This window comes from Lissotriton helveticus, chromosome 2_1 (assembly GCF_964261635.1).
Source record: "Lissotriton helveticus chromosome 2_1, aLisHel1.1, whole genome shotgun sequence".
Classification (NCBI taxonomy): Eukaryota; Metazoa; Chordata; class Amphibia; order Caudata; family Salamandridae; genus Lissotriton; species Lissotriton helveticus.
In genome coordinates this window covers 746,324,704-746,341,667 of record NC_136059.1, presented here as the reverse complement: position 1 = coordinate 746,341,667, position 16,964 = coordinate 746,324,704, and positions in this window count along the sequence as shown.

The window sequence follows — 16,964 nt, the reverse complement described above, 5'->3', positions numbered from 1 at the left end:
GCTCTCATGGACTTGCTGCGCCACCTGCCATGGACACTGCCTTGTTGCTCTGCTGTGTTGTACTCTCCCCTGTGCCATGGACACTGGCCCTGTTGCTCTGCTATGTTGGTGTCCTCCCTGTGCAGCCACTCATGTACTTGCTGTGCCACCTGCCATGGACACTGGCCCTGTTGCTCTGCTGTGTTGTACTCTCCCCTGTGCAGCCTCTCATGTACTTGCTGTGCCACCTGCCATGAACACTGGCCATGTTGCTCTGCTGTGTTGTACTCTCCCCTGTGCCATGGACACTGGCCCTGTTGCTCTGCTGTGTTGTACTCTCCCCTGTGCAGCCTCTCATGTACTTGCTGTGCCACATGCCATGGACACTGGCCCTGTTGCTCTGCAGTGTTTTACTCTCCCCTGTGCCATGGACACTGGCCCTGTTGCTCTGCTGTGTTGTACTCTCCTGTGTGCCATGGACACTGGCCCTGTTGCTCTGCTGTGTTGTACTCTCCCCTGTGCCATGGACACAGGTCCTGTTGCTCCGCTGTGTTGTACTCTCCCGTGTGCTATGGACACTGGCCCTGTTGCTCTGCTGTGTTGGAGTTCCCCTTGTGCAGCCTCTCATGTACTTGTGTACTTGACGCGCCACCTGCAATGGACACTGGCCCTGTTGCTCTGCTGTGTTGTACTCTCCCCTGTGCAGCCTCTCATGTACTTGCTGTGCCACCTGCCTTGGATACTGGCCCTGTTGCTCTGCTGTGTTGTACTCTCCTCTGTGCCATGGACACTGGCCCTGTTGCTCTGCTGTGCTGTACTCTCCCCTGTGCAGCCTCTCATGTGCTTGCTGTGCAACCTGCCATGAACACTGGCAATGTTACTCTGCTGTGTTGGAATCCCCCTGTGCAAACTCTCATGTACTTGCAGTGCCACCTGCCATGGACACTGGCCCTGTTGTTCTGCTGTGTTGTACTCTCCCCTGTGCCATGGGCACTGGCCTTCCTGTTTGAAGTTTGCCTGTGCAGAGTATCTTGCATATGATCAGCATTTTGTGCCTTGCTCTTCTATACTGTTGTTCTACTGTCACATCTGTGCAATATGTGAATCAAGACAGTTACTCCTGTAATGTGTGTTTTGTCAGTGTCCTTGCTGATTAAAGTTCTTTTGGTGTGTGCATTTGGTTGCCTGTGCCCCATGCTCTGTGTGTCACTTCAACTTTGCCCCCATCACATTTTTAGACAGGGGTGACACAGTCTTCAGTCCATTTAGGCACTGATTCTAGTGTTATCTGTGATGGCTATTTTACCTTTCATGCAGTTCTCCTATTAGTGGTTTGCTATTGTTGGCTACCTTGTTGCCATGTCAGGTCGGGGGACACTGCCAGCACAGGGTGTGATGCTGTGCACAGGTTTGCATGCAGCTGGGCAATGTCATGATGTATGTGTGTTATTCCTGGATATGTGCCCAGCTGTGTATGGTCATCTTTTGATGGCCCTTAGTCCTGGTCCCCTGGTCAACATGAGATGTGTGCTCTTGGGTGGTCAAGAGGTATGCAGTGTGAAGGGTGTAACTTTGTAGTGGGTGTGGATATGTGTGTGCCCCTGGATTGAGATAGACACACGTGTCACCCAGGAGTTGTGTGCCTGTTGTTTGGATTGTCCTGCCCTGTATAAAAGATTGTATGCACATGTGTGAGTTGTCTGTTGTGCACTGTGCAATGTGCTGGTGTGTCCATGCAGTTCTCTCTGACTCCTCCTTGTTGTTTTGGTCACTTATGAGTGTGCAAAATGTGTGACTTGCACATCAGTGTTATGTTTGTTTGATCATCAATGTGTCTTGAGTGTGTTTGTGTAGACTGTGTGGCCCTGCTGCTTCTCACTGGCATTGTGTTTGTGTTTCTCATGCATTGCAGGCGCATGGTGCCTTTTCTCCTCCTGTATGGCATGGTGTGTGTGGCATGGTGTTTGTGGTGTAATGCCATCCCCTATGTGTGCCACTTGTGCCTAGCCATTGTGGGCCTGCACTCCCTCTATTTGTGTATGGTACACCCCATACATGTCTACTACTTGAAGTACCGGGTTATTTAGAACCCAGCGGTGCCAGGGGACACACCCGAAGACTTCGGATTCTCCTGTCTCAGACTACAGAAACACAGAAACTTCTCGGTGACGTCAAAGACCAAATTTATTGGCTGCAGCCAGTAACAGGTATCCTAGAAGTACAACACGGTGTATGTTCTCAGGAGACTGCTCAACTTTACAAAACTAGTCATCCCTTTTTTATACCAAACATTATGCTTCAGGCAAACATTCCTTATTTTACAGTTGGCCATTCACATGTTTTCACGACAAAACCGCAGAATCATGATGACAAGCCCATTTTTCAGTTTGTCCAGCCCACAATCAATTTTTAGTCAAACCCAACATTCTTCATCAGACAGGTCGATCGAACCCACCATAAAAACGGGCACATCCCCATCGTAAACGGACCATAAAGAAAGGAGCAGAGACAGGTGTGAGCAAGATAAGACATAGCTGTGCGTAATAAAAGGGTTTGATGGTGTCTGGTGTCTTGATCAGCAATCTTGATCAGCTACTGGGAAAGGAACTGGCTTAACAAGTTTGGCTTCAGGCAAGAGGGTCGCTCGCTCAGGTCATTCTGAAGTCAGCTAAAGTGTACGTGTGCTTGGAGACTCGTTCGGCCACTGTCATCGGCCTATGTGAGGGTAACCACAAAATAGCTGCCGTACACAAAATGGAACCCGAGGGTTCAGAACGAAAACTCTGATTTCACGGTGATCTCGTCACTCGAATATGACGAAAATACTTGTACACCTTACACTCGCCATTTTTGGTCTGATGCTACCAAAATCGTCATGGTACGATGATTTTTATGAAACGGGTTCAGAATTTCAGTACCTCAGACCCTCCTGTTGCCCTTACATAGGCAATAACCTAAACCCATGTTAGTCTGAGTCTAGGTCTATACTCATCAGGTCATCAAGATGTTGCTGTAGCATCATCCTATTACTTAGCACGTCTCTTGATAGAGGTTTCCTTACACACAATGTAGCACAGAGGCCACATATAGCAGGAGCACACTGCATGCACAGACAGAGCAGGAAAAGAATGGCTAAGATCATCCCAATGATCATCAGAATCTTCCATCCCCACGTGGATAACAGTCCCCAGAACCATCCCATCAACGACCAATCTCCTTTATCCATATGTATAGATTCGGAGATTTTATGCAGTCTGGAAATGGCCTGGTACACTGTTGGAGCATTATCTGGAATGAAAACACAGCAACTTGATTGGATCACTTTACATACCCCACCTCGATCTGCAAGTATGACGTCTAACGCAACTCTGTTCTGGAGTGTCATAAGACGATCCGACTGGAGCTCAGCAGTCAAGTTACTAAGGGCACCGGCAGTTTCCACTACGGTGGACTCAACCACCCTCGTCAATTGCCGTATGTTCCTGCTGTTAACCATAGGTCCCCAAACGGCAGAAAACCTTTCAAGAAGTCACTCAATTCTTGTCCTGCAGTATCTTCCTTACTGAAGACAACTCTAACTTCCCTTGTCTTGTGGTAATCTGCCACAGCTGTGTAGGTGGGAGGCAACAGGAACGAGACAAAACATGTGCCCGAGAAATCAGGGGCAACCATGTGTATGCTCTGTCATAACAGATGAAATAGGTACCCTTAGCTGCTAGGAACAATGGGGAAGTCTGAGACGCAAAAACATATGTCTCAGTGCAGATACTCTTCCCTAACTGAGCTCTTGGATTCTTGCCATTACCTTGCAGACATAGATGACCCTGATGGGGTACAATCCAAATCGGAGAGGATCTTTTGCTCGCTGGTTCTCGCTCAGACTCGCTCCATATCCAGTCACGTTCCATCCAATATACGCTAGTGTCTCATCTTTCGGGATAGCCTCATAGGAACTAGCTCCCCTTATCATGTCTTCTATTCCCTTGACTAGAGCACTATTCTTTGGGTTGTCTTTCACAGAACGTAGGGGGTGGACTTCGCGAGCATAGATGAACATCGTTCGGTATGCCCACACAGAACCATTATAGCTGAATGGCAGGACTAGGTAAGGAATACCTTTATCAGTAATGTGAGGCATAAGACCACACACCCAACAGTTAGTTGTGTTCACTACTAATTGGTGTTGGTGCAGAAGCTGAACGAAGGAGTTATTAATAAACTCTAATCTTCTAACGGACTCATGTTCAGGTAGAGGGTGAAAAGAATGAGAGGAAACAGTAGACGGAGGTATGGGCTGTGTAGTGGGTGCAAACGTCACTTGAAAAGAGAATAAAACATATCTCATTAAAAACATCATTACGCTAAGCAACATGAACATGCATAATATCAGAAAACGTTTTCTAGTCATCACTGTACACAGTTTGGCTCTAAAATTCATCTCTTTGGCAGGTCTCTCCTTCTCGAAAAACTCTATCCTCTAACCTTGCTGCTCGCGAAGGTAGGGTGTTCCGTTTTAAGGAATGCGTCTGTCAGTCCAGGGAATGCCCTAGGACCAACCAGAACCGTCGACCTTTCTGACTTCGGCCCTCTATGCCAAAGACTTGACGCCGCGACCCTACAGCTGAACCCGGATGGCGGTTCGAAAAACAAAAATCTGTCAAAACAGTTTCTCAGATGGGAGAGCTGAACTTTTAAAAAAACAGTAAAAAGAATTTTTATTTGTCCATGATTCTTGGTCTCAAATTATAACGTCTCTTTCCAGATAACGTCTGGTCTTGGAATAGGAGTTCAGGACCGGTAGTGTCCAATCGAACTGACGGTGGCACAGCTTCTTGTAAAAGGTCCTCGCTTTCACGCTCAGAACTTGTCCCAATTAAACGTGCATCGCTAAAAGGCAGAAAACGAGGCACAGTCTCAGTTTCAGAATCAGCAATACCCTCCTGGACCCACCGGTCGTACGGCAGAGGCAAAGGGACTCTCTTGCAGTGTACGCCGTGGATCCAGTTCTTTTTTCCTTGCACTCGCACTGCAGTTCTTGTGGACAAAAGCACCAGGTAGAGGCCGATCCAGCGGGGCTGATCGTTCTTTGTCCGCTGGAAGTTCTTTATTAGTATCCATGATCCAGGATCGATTGCGTGCCCACGATTTTCAGAGGCCTGAGGCAGTGTATCATGAACCTGTTGGTGCAAGACACGCAATTTAGCCGTCAAATCATACAAGTAATCAAGCAGTATAGGGTGTTCAATCTCACTGAATTTCGTCGGCCTCGGCACTCCCCATATGTTGGCCGGGGGACCAAACACGATCTCGTAAGGACTAAGTCCTACTCGGGAATGTACAGTCATCCTAGTTGACAAAAGTGCTAATGGCAAAGCATCAGGCCATTTAAGGCCAGAGCTTGCTTGTATCTTGGCCAGTTTTAGTTTAAGAGTGCCATTGTAGCACTGTACTAGTCCAGCTGATTGGGGGTGATTTGCAGCATGAAACTTCTGGCGGAATCCCAGCCCTTCACACACTCTCTTCATCACTTGATCCACAAATTCACTCCCATTGTTACTCCAAACCATTCTCGGCAAACCAAACCTAGGGAAGAACTCTTTGAGAAGGGCTTTCGCTGTGGACAAGGCAGTATTATCTTTTAGGGGATATGCTTCTACCCATCTCGTAAAGGCACAAACAACAACGAGTACGTATTTCAAGTTGTTGCACCTCTCCATGTGGATGAAATCTAGCTTCAAAACCTCGAACGGATACGTTGGAGGTGCAAAGTGACCAGCTGGAGTTAGAGTTCCCTTACCAGGATTGTATCTCAGACAAACCATACAATTTTTAACCACGTTCTCTGCACACTTGGGAATTCCAGCATTTTGCCATACTGGAGCCAACAACTTACAGATCCCTTTCACACTGATGTGAGCCATTCCATGCGCCATTGTAACCACTGCAAGCACGTACGCATCGGGTAACAACCATCGCTGATGCTCTGACAACTCAACCCAACAACCATTCGCATCCAATTTACCCGTACTCTCTCTTAACACACTCAGTTCCTTCTCTGTAGCTTCAGCTTGGATAGACTTCACACTCTCTATCGTATCTTCACACATTCCAACGTCACCAATCCATCTTGCAGGGCCCGCAACATACATTCGACTTATCACATCTCTTGCCGTTTCTTTCGCAACCTCATCAGCAAACGCATTACCGCGACCAACGTCGTTAGTAACCTTCTTATGTGCACTGCATTTCACAATCGCAACTTGCAACGGCAAAGTAAGTGACTCGAGGAGCTCATTTACCAACTGACCATGCTGAATCTTAGTTCCATGAGACGTGAGGAACCCACGTTCCTTCCACAATCGTCCAAAACTGTGAGCCACACCAAACGCATACTGGCTGTCAGTATATATGGTTACTTTCATTCCTTTTGATAGTACGCACACTCTCGTAAGTGCAATCAACTCTGCTGCTTGAGCGGAATTATGTGGGATACGTGCAGCTTCAACAATTGTATGAAAAGTTGTAACAGCGTATGCCGCAGTCATATCACCATTCGGAAGCTTGAAGCACGAACCATCCACCCATAAGGTACCATCACACTTCACAAGAGGAGTGTCCCTAAGATCTACTCTCCCTTTCGTTTCCTCTTCTGTCCTGAGAAAACAATCATGTAGTTCAGAAACATCTGACTTTGCTACAATCGGTAACAACGTAGCTGGATTCAGCGTGTTGCATCTCTTTATGTGCACATGGCTCGCTAAAAGTGTCAGCTCATAACCTGACAACCGAGCACTAGTTAAGTGCTGTGTCTTGGTTCTGTTTAGCAAAGTATCTACTGCATGTGGAACCATTACAATCAACGTGTTATTCATCACCAAACCAGCAGACTGCCGAATAGAAACAGCTGCTGCCGCTGTAGCTCTCAGACAACTCGGCAACGCTCTAGCTACCGGATCCAAAGTCGACGAGAAATATGCACATGGACGCTGCTTGTCCCCAAAAGATTGCGTCAACACTGACAATGCACATCCTTCTCTCTCATGGACATACAGTGTAAAGGGCTTACTGTTGTCGGGGGTACCCAACACAGGAGCCGAACACAATGCATCGCGCAATTCGGAAAAACTTTTCTGACACTCTACGGACCACGGAAGGGGATTTGGTGTATCTTTACAAGTTAATGCCACCAAAGGTTTGGCCAGTAGGGAAAAATTCAGTATCCATTGTCTGCAATATGACGTGATACCCAAGAAAGCACGCACTTCTCTTTGTGTAACTGGAACACTCATTTTTGCAATTGCTTGAATTCGTTCCGGGGTCAATCTTCTTCCCTCCTTCGATAAGAAATGACCTAAGTAGGTCACTTCTTGTCGACAATACTGTAATTTCGAAAGAGACACTTTATGATGCAAATTAGACAAATGACGTAATAACGACAAGGTGGCTTCTTTACAAATCTCCTCAGTATCTGCAGCGATTAACAAATCGTCGACGTACTGAATAAGAGCAGCACCATCAGGTAGAACAATCGTATCAAGTTGTGTTTTCAAAGCCTGACTATATATTGATGGACTCTCACAATAGCCTTGGGGAGCGCGCTTGAACCGGAAGCTTCGACCTCCTAGAGAGAATCCAAAAATATCCCTACTCTCCTCGGCTATTGGGATGCTGAAGAAGGCATTCTTCAAATCAATCACTGAAAACCAAGTGGCGGAAGCTGGGATCATAGTTAGTAAGGCAGTGATATCAGGAACAACGGGAAATTGTGGCACAACAATTTTATTCACCTCTCTAAGATCGATCACAAACCTGTAAACGGGTGGCTGAGAAGAGTCAGTACATTTCAAGACAGGTAAAACAGGGCTATTGCAGACATTACCTCTTGTTTCTTCAATCACATCCTTTTCAATCAAATCATAAATGATAGCTAGCAATGCCTTTTCACCTTCATTAGAGATCTTGTATTGGCGAATGCGCGGCATTTTAACATTCGCTTTCAACGTCACAACATATGGCGGTATTTCCAAAAGACTCACGTCATTAGGACCAGTAGCCCACAGAATATCAGGAAGAGATGATAATTCTGCCGGAAGTTTATCCTTCGACAAATACATCGGGAAGACCACTTTCTTACCCAATGTGAGTTGTACTCCCGAGGGAGAACAATACAATGTCGCGTACAATCTTTTCAACAGATCCAATCCCAGCAAGTTCTCACCACAACCTGTCGTCAGAATAAGGGGTGCTTCTAATTCACAAGGTTCAACAGAAAGAGACATAGGACTAGAGATCAGGTTCCTAACCGGGGCGCCAGAAAAACCTACTGAAACATTCGTCTCGCCAGACAAAGGTGCGCCAGGGAGTTTAGAGTGCATAATAGAACTCTTCGTAGCACCAGTATCCAACAGAAAAGGCTCTGACACACCTGATGTAATCAGCTCAACATAAGGTCCACTCTGATCTACTGGAACTGAAACAACTCCCTCTCTTTGTCTATGGCTGTCCTAGCAATCATCACCTTCCATATTCTCACCTTCTGCATAGTAGTCATCAGCATAGTACTGAGTCGTCCTACCAGACGCGTTATTCTGCTGATCAAAACGATTCATTGAATTTTGAGGAGGAAATGGACGTGCGTTCTGGGAGAATCCTCCACGCCCTCTACCTCTAAGAGCTTGTGGAACACCCCGACCTCTTGCGCTAGAAACACCATTCATGCGCTGTAACAACACAGGGCAGCTACTTTTAAAATGACCCTCTTCTTTGCAATATGCACACTGATTAGGGCCTACAGATAAACGTGGTTGAGAAGACTCGAACCTTTGCGAGTTTCTCTGAAATTGCTGAGGTTGCTGATAGTCACGCTGATTACTACGGGGCGGATACGCTTGCTGTAAAAGAACCTTCGGTTTTAACTCTTTAGCTTTCTTGTCTGCTATGTCCTTCTCATCCTTATCTCTATTTTCGTAGTATTGTGCAGTAGCCAATATCTGTGCTGAAGAGGAAACGGCCCAAGAACTCTCTAAATCTTTCAATTTCTTACACAACTCCGGAAGCAAATTGTGCACAAATTTGTCAACGAACAACCGTTGACCGCCTTCTGTACTCATGTCTTGACCACTGTGGTCGATAAACGTTTCTTCAAACCTAGTGAAGAAATCAGACACAGTTTCCTCTTTCTTCTGCTTGCATGCAGACAATTTATCCCAATTTACACGCATCGCAGGCATTAAAGTCTTCATGTAAGTAATGATCTTACCAGGGAGTTCTGCCACTAAAGGCTCAGGTTTAGCACCGCCTACTTGTCTGTCATTTGCCGCACTAATATTAGCCCATGTGTCCCCTAACTCCTGCGCATGATCCGTGTGACGAAGCAAACCCCACAAAGGCTCTGGTACCACATTTTTTTTTCTTCGGAGTTTTATATAGCGCGAACTTGAACCAAACCGAATCAGTTATCAGAGCGCTTTACATAGCACCAGTTACGTTACATGAGGACACACTTTCATTTTTTAGGCACGGGGAGATTAAGTGATTTGCCCAGAATCACAGGGGGTTTTTGGCGTTGTTACCGAGACTCGAACCCAGATCCCCAGGTCCGAGGTCGAGCGCCTTAGGCCAACCCCTCTCTCCTATCACATTTCCAAACAACATGTCTATATCAGCTAAATTCATAACACATGAATCTGCAGTCTGTGATAATTCTTTATAATAGCCTGCAGGATTTTTATGGGGGTCAGGTAAGGTCTGTTTAAGAGCCAAGACTTCAGCTCGCTTCCATGGAACATGTACCCAAACACGCTAAAAATGAGGCTGAACAGGTGGATTAGCGGCTAGATCCCCATCTTTCCAAACTGGGGGAACTTCTCTCATGGGATACTGTCTCACTTTCCTCCCAACAGAGGGATCAGGCTCAAACAACGATCGCGGAATAGCCTAATTCCTAAATGACAACAATGTCGCAACTGCTCTCTCAACGTCCGAACCCACAATCGTGCCTTTCGCAAACTCGAACCGTACACGACACAACTCAGGTGGATTGGGTTCCAAATCACGATCCTCCAATTCTTCGAGAAGGAAAACACACATTTTATCAAAAACATATCTCTGCTTTGGTGCTTCCCATTGGCGGGAGACATCCATGACAGACTCTATCTTGTAGGGTCGGTAACCCATATATGTGCCAAGTGGTCCAATACTCCCTTCTCTCTAGAATCAGGCAGTTGGCTACGCAACTGCTTATGCTCTGAAGCGGGGTCGGGTTTAATGACCCAAAGAAAGGAGACAAAAGACTAGTAACAGTGTCCGTCATTCTCTGTCAGACAGAAGGAGAAGTTGACAGAACAGGAGATAAAGCGGACTGAGAAGAAGCTAGTGTAGGAGCAGTAGCAGAGGAAGCAGCAAGAACAGGTGGAAAAGTCGTAGGTATTAAAGATGGAACAGGTAGCAAAGTCGGCAGCCCTTGAGAAGGCTGCACCAGAGGAGTAGGAGCCAGCTGAAGAGGAGTTGGTGGCTGTGCAATAGTAAGAGGCAAAGCAACCAGAGGTTGCGCAACTAAAGGTTGCGGAGGTGCTGTAGCACTCTGCGCATAAGGGGGTGGCGAATTCAACAAATGTGACATTAAAGGATCTTTCTCAAGTTCCTTGGTTACATCTTGCTGAAGAGGTGGCAAAACTGGATAGCATTTATCAATCGACAGTTTACGTTGCCTGTGCAACTGTTCACTCGCTTGTTCCTCTTCATCATCCTTGTATTGCATAGCAGCTTGCATTATCGAGATACCCCTTTCTCTTTTATTTCTCTTCGCTAATTTAATTTCTTTTTGTTTGGCTTCATTTCGCCATAGGCGGAAAGAGTCAAACATCGCCGGCCGGGCTTTCTTCTTAAAGAGTCTAACCTCTAGGTTATCTAAAATTTCCGTGTCAAAACTACCATATCGGTGCCATTGTAGGATACCGTCCTTCTTTGTGTAACGAATCCATACTTCGTTATATGCGATGGGGCCCACGCCATGCTTCACATAGAGCTCATAGGTTGGAGTTCCAATTGGAGGAATGGGACACGAGTCCTCCAATCGGGAATCCCTATTATAACCACAACAAAACAAATTTCCAAGTCTGCTAAGACCAGGCATCTTCGCTCACTAGCCTAGCTTCAAACTTCAAGGGAATATCAAAAAACGATAGTCTCATGAATACACGAGTCCCTCGGCTTTGGTACTTGCAAGTTCCAAATCAAAGATCCCAAGGGGATATCCAAAAACTAAGGACTGGGAGACGCTCCACTCATACTTAACTGAAGTATCGATGACGTTACCAGAAGACTCGTCTATCGTCTCGCTCTACAAATCATCAAAGGGTCCAAGACAGGGCGATAGTCAGGGCAGCAGTCCTTCGTAGCCGTCGGAAAGCGGGGAACCTCGCAGCAAAGACTTTCGGACCACGACGACATACAGGGGTCGATGAAGTGGTTGGCCTTCCTCCAGAATTTTCACACGAAGCGCCTCACGAACCTCAGGCTTGGACCGGTACCGCTGAAATCGCCCCACGTTGGGCGCCAAATGAAGAACCGGGTTATTTAGAAGCCAGCGGTGCCAGGGGACACACCCGAAGACTTCGGATTCACCTGTCTCAGACTACAGAAACACAGAAACTTCTCGGTGACGTCAAAGACCAAATTTATTGGCTGCAGCCAGTAACAGGTATCCTAAAAGTACAACACGGTGTATGTTCTCCGGAGACTGCTCAACTTTACAAAACTAGTCATCCCTTTTTATACCAAATATTATGCTTCAGGCAAACATTCCTTATTTTACAGTTGGCCATTCACATGTTTTCACAACAAAACCGCAGAATCATGATGACAAGCCCATTTTTCAGTTTGTCCAGCCCACAATAAATTTTTAGTCAAACCCAACATTCTTCATCAGACAGGTCGATCGAACCCACCATAAAAACGGGCACATCCCCATCGTAAACGGACCATAAAGAAAGGAGCAGAGACAGGTGTGAGCAAGATAAGAGATAGCTGTGCGTAATAAAAGGGTTTGATGGTGTCTTGTGTCTTGATCAGCAATCTTGATCAGCTACTGAGAAAGGAACTGGCTTAACAAGTTCGGCTTCAGGCAAGAGGGTCGCTCGCTCAGGTCATTCTGAAGTCAGCTAAAGTGTACGTGTGCTTGGAGACTCGTTCGGCCACTGTCATCGGCCTATGTGAGGACAACCACAAAATGGCTGCCGTACACAAAATGGAACCCGAGGGTTCAGAACGGAAACTCTGATTTCACGGTGATCTCGTCACTCGAATATGATGAATATACTTGTACACCTTACACTCGCCCTTTTCGGTCTGATGCTACCAAAATCATCATGGTACGACGATTTTTATGAAACGGGTTCAGAATTTCAGTACCTCATACTGACATGCAAGTCAGTTGACTTTGAGGTTAGCTGTCCCCTTGGTTTACATGTGTATGTTCCTCCCCATCACTTAATTTGTGACACTGTGCCTTGTGGTGCCGTTCTTGGGCCAAGAGTGATGTTCCACTCTGGACATTGCCCCAATGGTTTATGTGTGATGTTCTTGTGCTATTTAACAGTGAGGATTGCTCATGTGCACTTCAGCTGTGTGTGCCGCCCAGTACTCTGGCGAAGAAGATTCTGCTCTTGTATCCCAAAGTGGTGCATCCTGTTGGTGTTGTGTTGGATGTATGTGTGTTGGCTGTGGTATTGCTTCACTTCCTGGGTGTGCTGTTGTATTTGTGCTGTGCTGATTTGTGGTGTGTGTGTTGAGGTTGTGTGAGTCTGCGTGTGGCTGTTGTGCTTGGTGTCCACACACTGCTTGTTGTGCATACAGTGCTGTGTGTATGTGGCCTTGGCATTGCCTGATGTGCATCCCTGATGTCCTGTGGTGTCTGTTGATTTTTAATTTCATGTGCATCTGTGGTTGGGTTGATGTGGCAGTGTGGTTCTGTGCAGGTGCACTTCTTGTGTGATTTGTGGTATGTTGTGTGTGTTTTGTTACAGAGTGATGATGTTGTGCACTCATGTTGTGTTTGGGCTCCCATTGCCTTTCCACAGTTTGGCTGACCGGGTATGTCTGTTTCTACTGGGGTTCTGTGTGTGTTCCTGTGGTGTTTGTGTGTTGGTTGTGTGCAGGCATCTGTTCAGGCTTCCCTGTGTGTGTGTTATGTTTGTAGCTATACCCAGGGTGTGTGTTTGTTTGTGTATGTATAAGCTGGCAAGGATTGTCCGCCTTCAGTGTGTGCGGCACTGGTGTTGTGTGTTCCTTGTCAGCCACTCCTGCAGCGGTTGTCTCCTTGGTTGTTTGTTGTGTGGTACAGGCTGTGGATTGTGCTTGCTTGTTGCTGTGCTTGTTGCTTGTTGCTGTGCATGGGGGTGCACAGGATGGGCACCTGGCCTGTGACTTGATGTGGTGTGTTGATGTGTGGTTGGGGGTGATGTGTCCCTGTGGTTTTGTGCCCTGCCCATGCCTTGGAGTGGCCCTGGCTTCTGCATTGTCTGCATGTGTTGACCGCTGTGGTGACGTGACCGGGACTAGGACGTTTCTGCTAGTTCGGGGTCGATGTGTGTCCAGGATGCAGTGGGGTGACTTGGTGGCAGGTGGGTCATGTGTGGGTGCCCTTGTGGATGTGTTGTTACCCCCAGCAGGGTGTCTGTGGTGGAATTGCACCCTGTGTCAGCCCGTGTGTTGTATTTGTGTAGTTGTGTACCTGCGTTGTCGTCTGCGGCAACCCATTTCATAATAGTGCTGTAGCAGGTACAGCACCAGAAACACATGTAACGCTGGGTCCATGGCGGTCGTGACCAGGTGGTGTGGACTGGGTCTCTGCTATCGCACTCCGCTGTCGTGTTTCCGCCGTCTCTGGTTGGACGTGTCTCCACTGCGGTGCATCTACCTGTTTGGCCCATCGTTATTTGTGGAGCGGGCGGACGTCATTCCGCGCTGTGGAGAGTCTCCATTGGCTACCACCGCCGCGGTGGCGGCCGCACATTGATGGCGGTGCAGGTCGCTCCACGGAAGAAGGGAATGACCTATGTTTTGCTTTCCTAATATGGTACACGTGTTTCCCGCTGTTCGCAGGTGGAAAAAGGCGTTTTTCCGTCCCGCCATCATCACAGTGGTACCACTGCCCGACATCCTAATAGACCCCTAGGAGTGTTGATCTGTATTTAAAAAGTAAAAAAGAAAATAATGATAAGTGGAAGGAATTTGCAACTTATTTGTTGGTAGAGAATTGTTTTGATTTGGATTCTGATCAGCGTATTTGTAAATATTGTTATAACAAATTAGATGAGAATAGAATGCCTGCTAGAGCTCTGCATAATAATTTAGAGTTGGTTGCTATTCCTCCACAACTGACAGATCTCAATACCTATTAATCTATTCTCATTCAGTGTGTGAACCCATTTCAGGCTATTGTTCGTATGGAGCCTAAAACAGGTCAATTGCCTCCTTCAGATTTACAAAGAGGATTAAAAGGAAGAGTGGTGTATTTACCGTTAGATTTTAAGAAAAATATTGAAACTATTGGTGTAGACAGTGTAGAAAGTGAACCTCTAGTTATTCTTGTAAATGGTGTGCCAACTAAGAATAAGAAAATCTGGCAGGAGTTAGTGGTTGTCAGAAAAGTGCAAAAGGCAACATTGTATTTGATAAAAAACAATACATACTATAAGAATGTTTATATAGGAGAAGAAGAAATACTTTTAGAAGAAGATACTGAAACGTCAAGTGGACAAATTGAGAAAGTGGACATGTTAAGATGTGAAGAAATCTATGAAAATTATAGTGTGCATCCACTTCATTCAAAAGAAGTGATGGGAAACACAATTGATTTGTTCCAAATGAAAAAGGCAAAAGGAAGTCCCATGAGTGTATGGGAAGAGAGCTTGGAAGCTCTTTGTTTTCCACAGTTGTTCCCAACTGGAAAAGGAGGACTACATCTGAATATCGGACAACAAGATTATATGCAGAAGATCCAAGATTTCGACAAAGTATCCCTTATATATTTCATCTTTTGTTTGAAAGTGACTTGTCTGGACTTTCATATGCAGTCAACCATATTCTAAAATCTGGAATAATAATAATAATAATATCCACATTTGTAAAGCGCACAATCACCCGTTAGGGTCTCTAGGCGCTGGGGGCCGTCGGGAAGATTAAGCAAGCTATTGCCCAGAGTCACATGGTGCTGGGCTAATCTGCCGCCGGTGCCGGGGATCGAACCGTGATCCCCAGATTCCGGAGTCAGTCGCCCTGGCCGCGGCGCCACACCTCTTCCACACATCTGCAAAATGTATCTGCAAAAGATTTTATGGATAAAGTGCACCAGAGAGATGATCAACTAGAATCTCAGCTCATTCATTTAATGCCATGTCAGCGTGGGACTAATGAATATTGGTACCGTCATACTGGAGAACTAAAATGTATGCTACAAAACCTAGGAACTCCAACATGGTTCCTTACCCTGAGCTCTGCTGAGTACGCTTGGGTGATGTACTAGAATTTCTTCGAGAGGTAAATTTGAATATAAAAAACATTGAATACAAAACACCTGGAGAATTGTGCTCTTTGGATCCTGTTAATGTATGCAAGTATTTCAATCATAGATTTGAGGCTATGATATCTTTTATCAGCAATAAAAAACTTGGAGAAGTTGTGGATTTCTTTTGGAGAAAGGAGTATAAAGCAAGAGGTGCTCCTCATATAAATATGCTGTTATGGATTAAGGATGCTCCCAAATTTGGAACAGATGCGGATGATACTGTTTTGAGTTTTATTGAACAATATGCAACATGTGCTGTACCCAAAAGCACAGAAAAAAACAACTTAAGAGTACAAGTCCTACGATTCCAAAGCCACCGATGTGGAAAATACTGTCAACAACAGTACAAATCTAAGGACAAGTTCTACACCAAATGTCGTTTTGAATTTCCACGTCCTGTAATATCAAAAGGAAGAGTTAATAGTTTTATGTCATCTTTGCGACAAGAAAGTCTCTAAAAAATACCTACAACTTAAGAAGAAATGAGGAGTCAAAATACATAAATAACTACAACCCAGTCATTTTGACCATGTGGAATGCTAACATGGATATTCAGTACGTTGTGGTCAATTCCATTGCAGTTGCTTGATATGTAACATCTTATATTACAAAGTCAGAAAAGACAGAATTGAAAGAAATGTGGGAAGAGATTTCTCACGAAAAGACTCTAAGATATTATACAGTTTCAGTTTGAAGATGTTATCGCATCGAGAAATCGGAGCATATGAATGCTCAGATCGGTTATCATCGGCAAGTCTATAATCCAAATCTAGAACAATCATTTGGGTGAGTCTAGGTCTTGCAGCAATGCGAAATCAGGTACTGAAATCTGTTCAAGGAATTGAATATTTAGCAGAAAAAGATCCAGAAAGTACAGATATTTTGAAAACGAATATGTTGGACATATGAAACCCAAACAGAAATCATCATCTTGAGAACATGTGCCTCTATGAAGTGCTGCAAAACTACACTTTAAAACGTAATACTACAGAGAACATCAATGATGGAAAATATGGAGTCATTGGTTCGGAAGGATGTTTGGTGAAACAAACTAAAGGAAATTTGATAATAACACAAATCTGGATTGAGACACTGCTGATAAAAGGGAATTTTACTATTTAGCTCTTTTACAATTATTCAAACCATGGCGTTAAGATATGGAATTACTAGGGGATGTCTAGAGCTATGAAGATTCCTTTAATGCTTGTAAAGATAGCATACAATGCAGTGCTTTTGCAAATTATGTGAAAATGTTGAACAATGAAATTGATCAAGAAGCTACAATTGCAGCTGAGATAGCTAGAGACAGTTCTCAAGACAGCCAAAGTTCTGCTGTGCTGAGTCAAGACCACTAGGATAACCAATTGTTGAAAATGAAGCAGCAATCGCCATAAATGAGATGGAAACAGCAATGCAT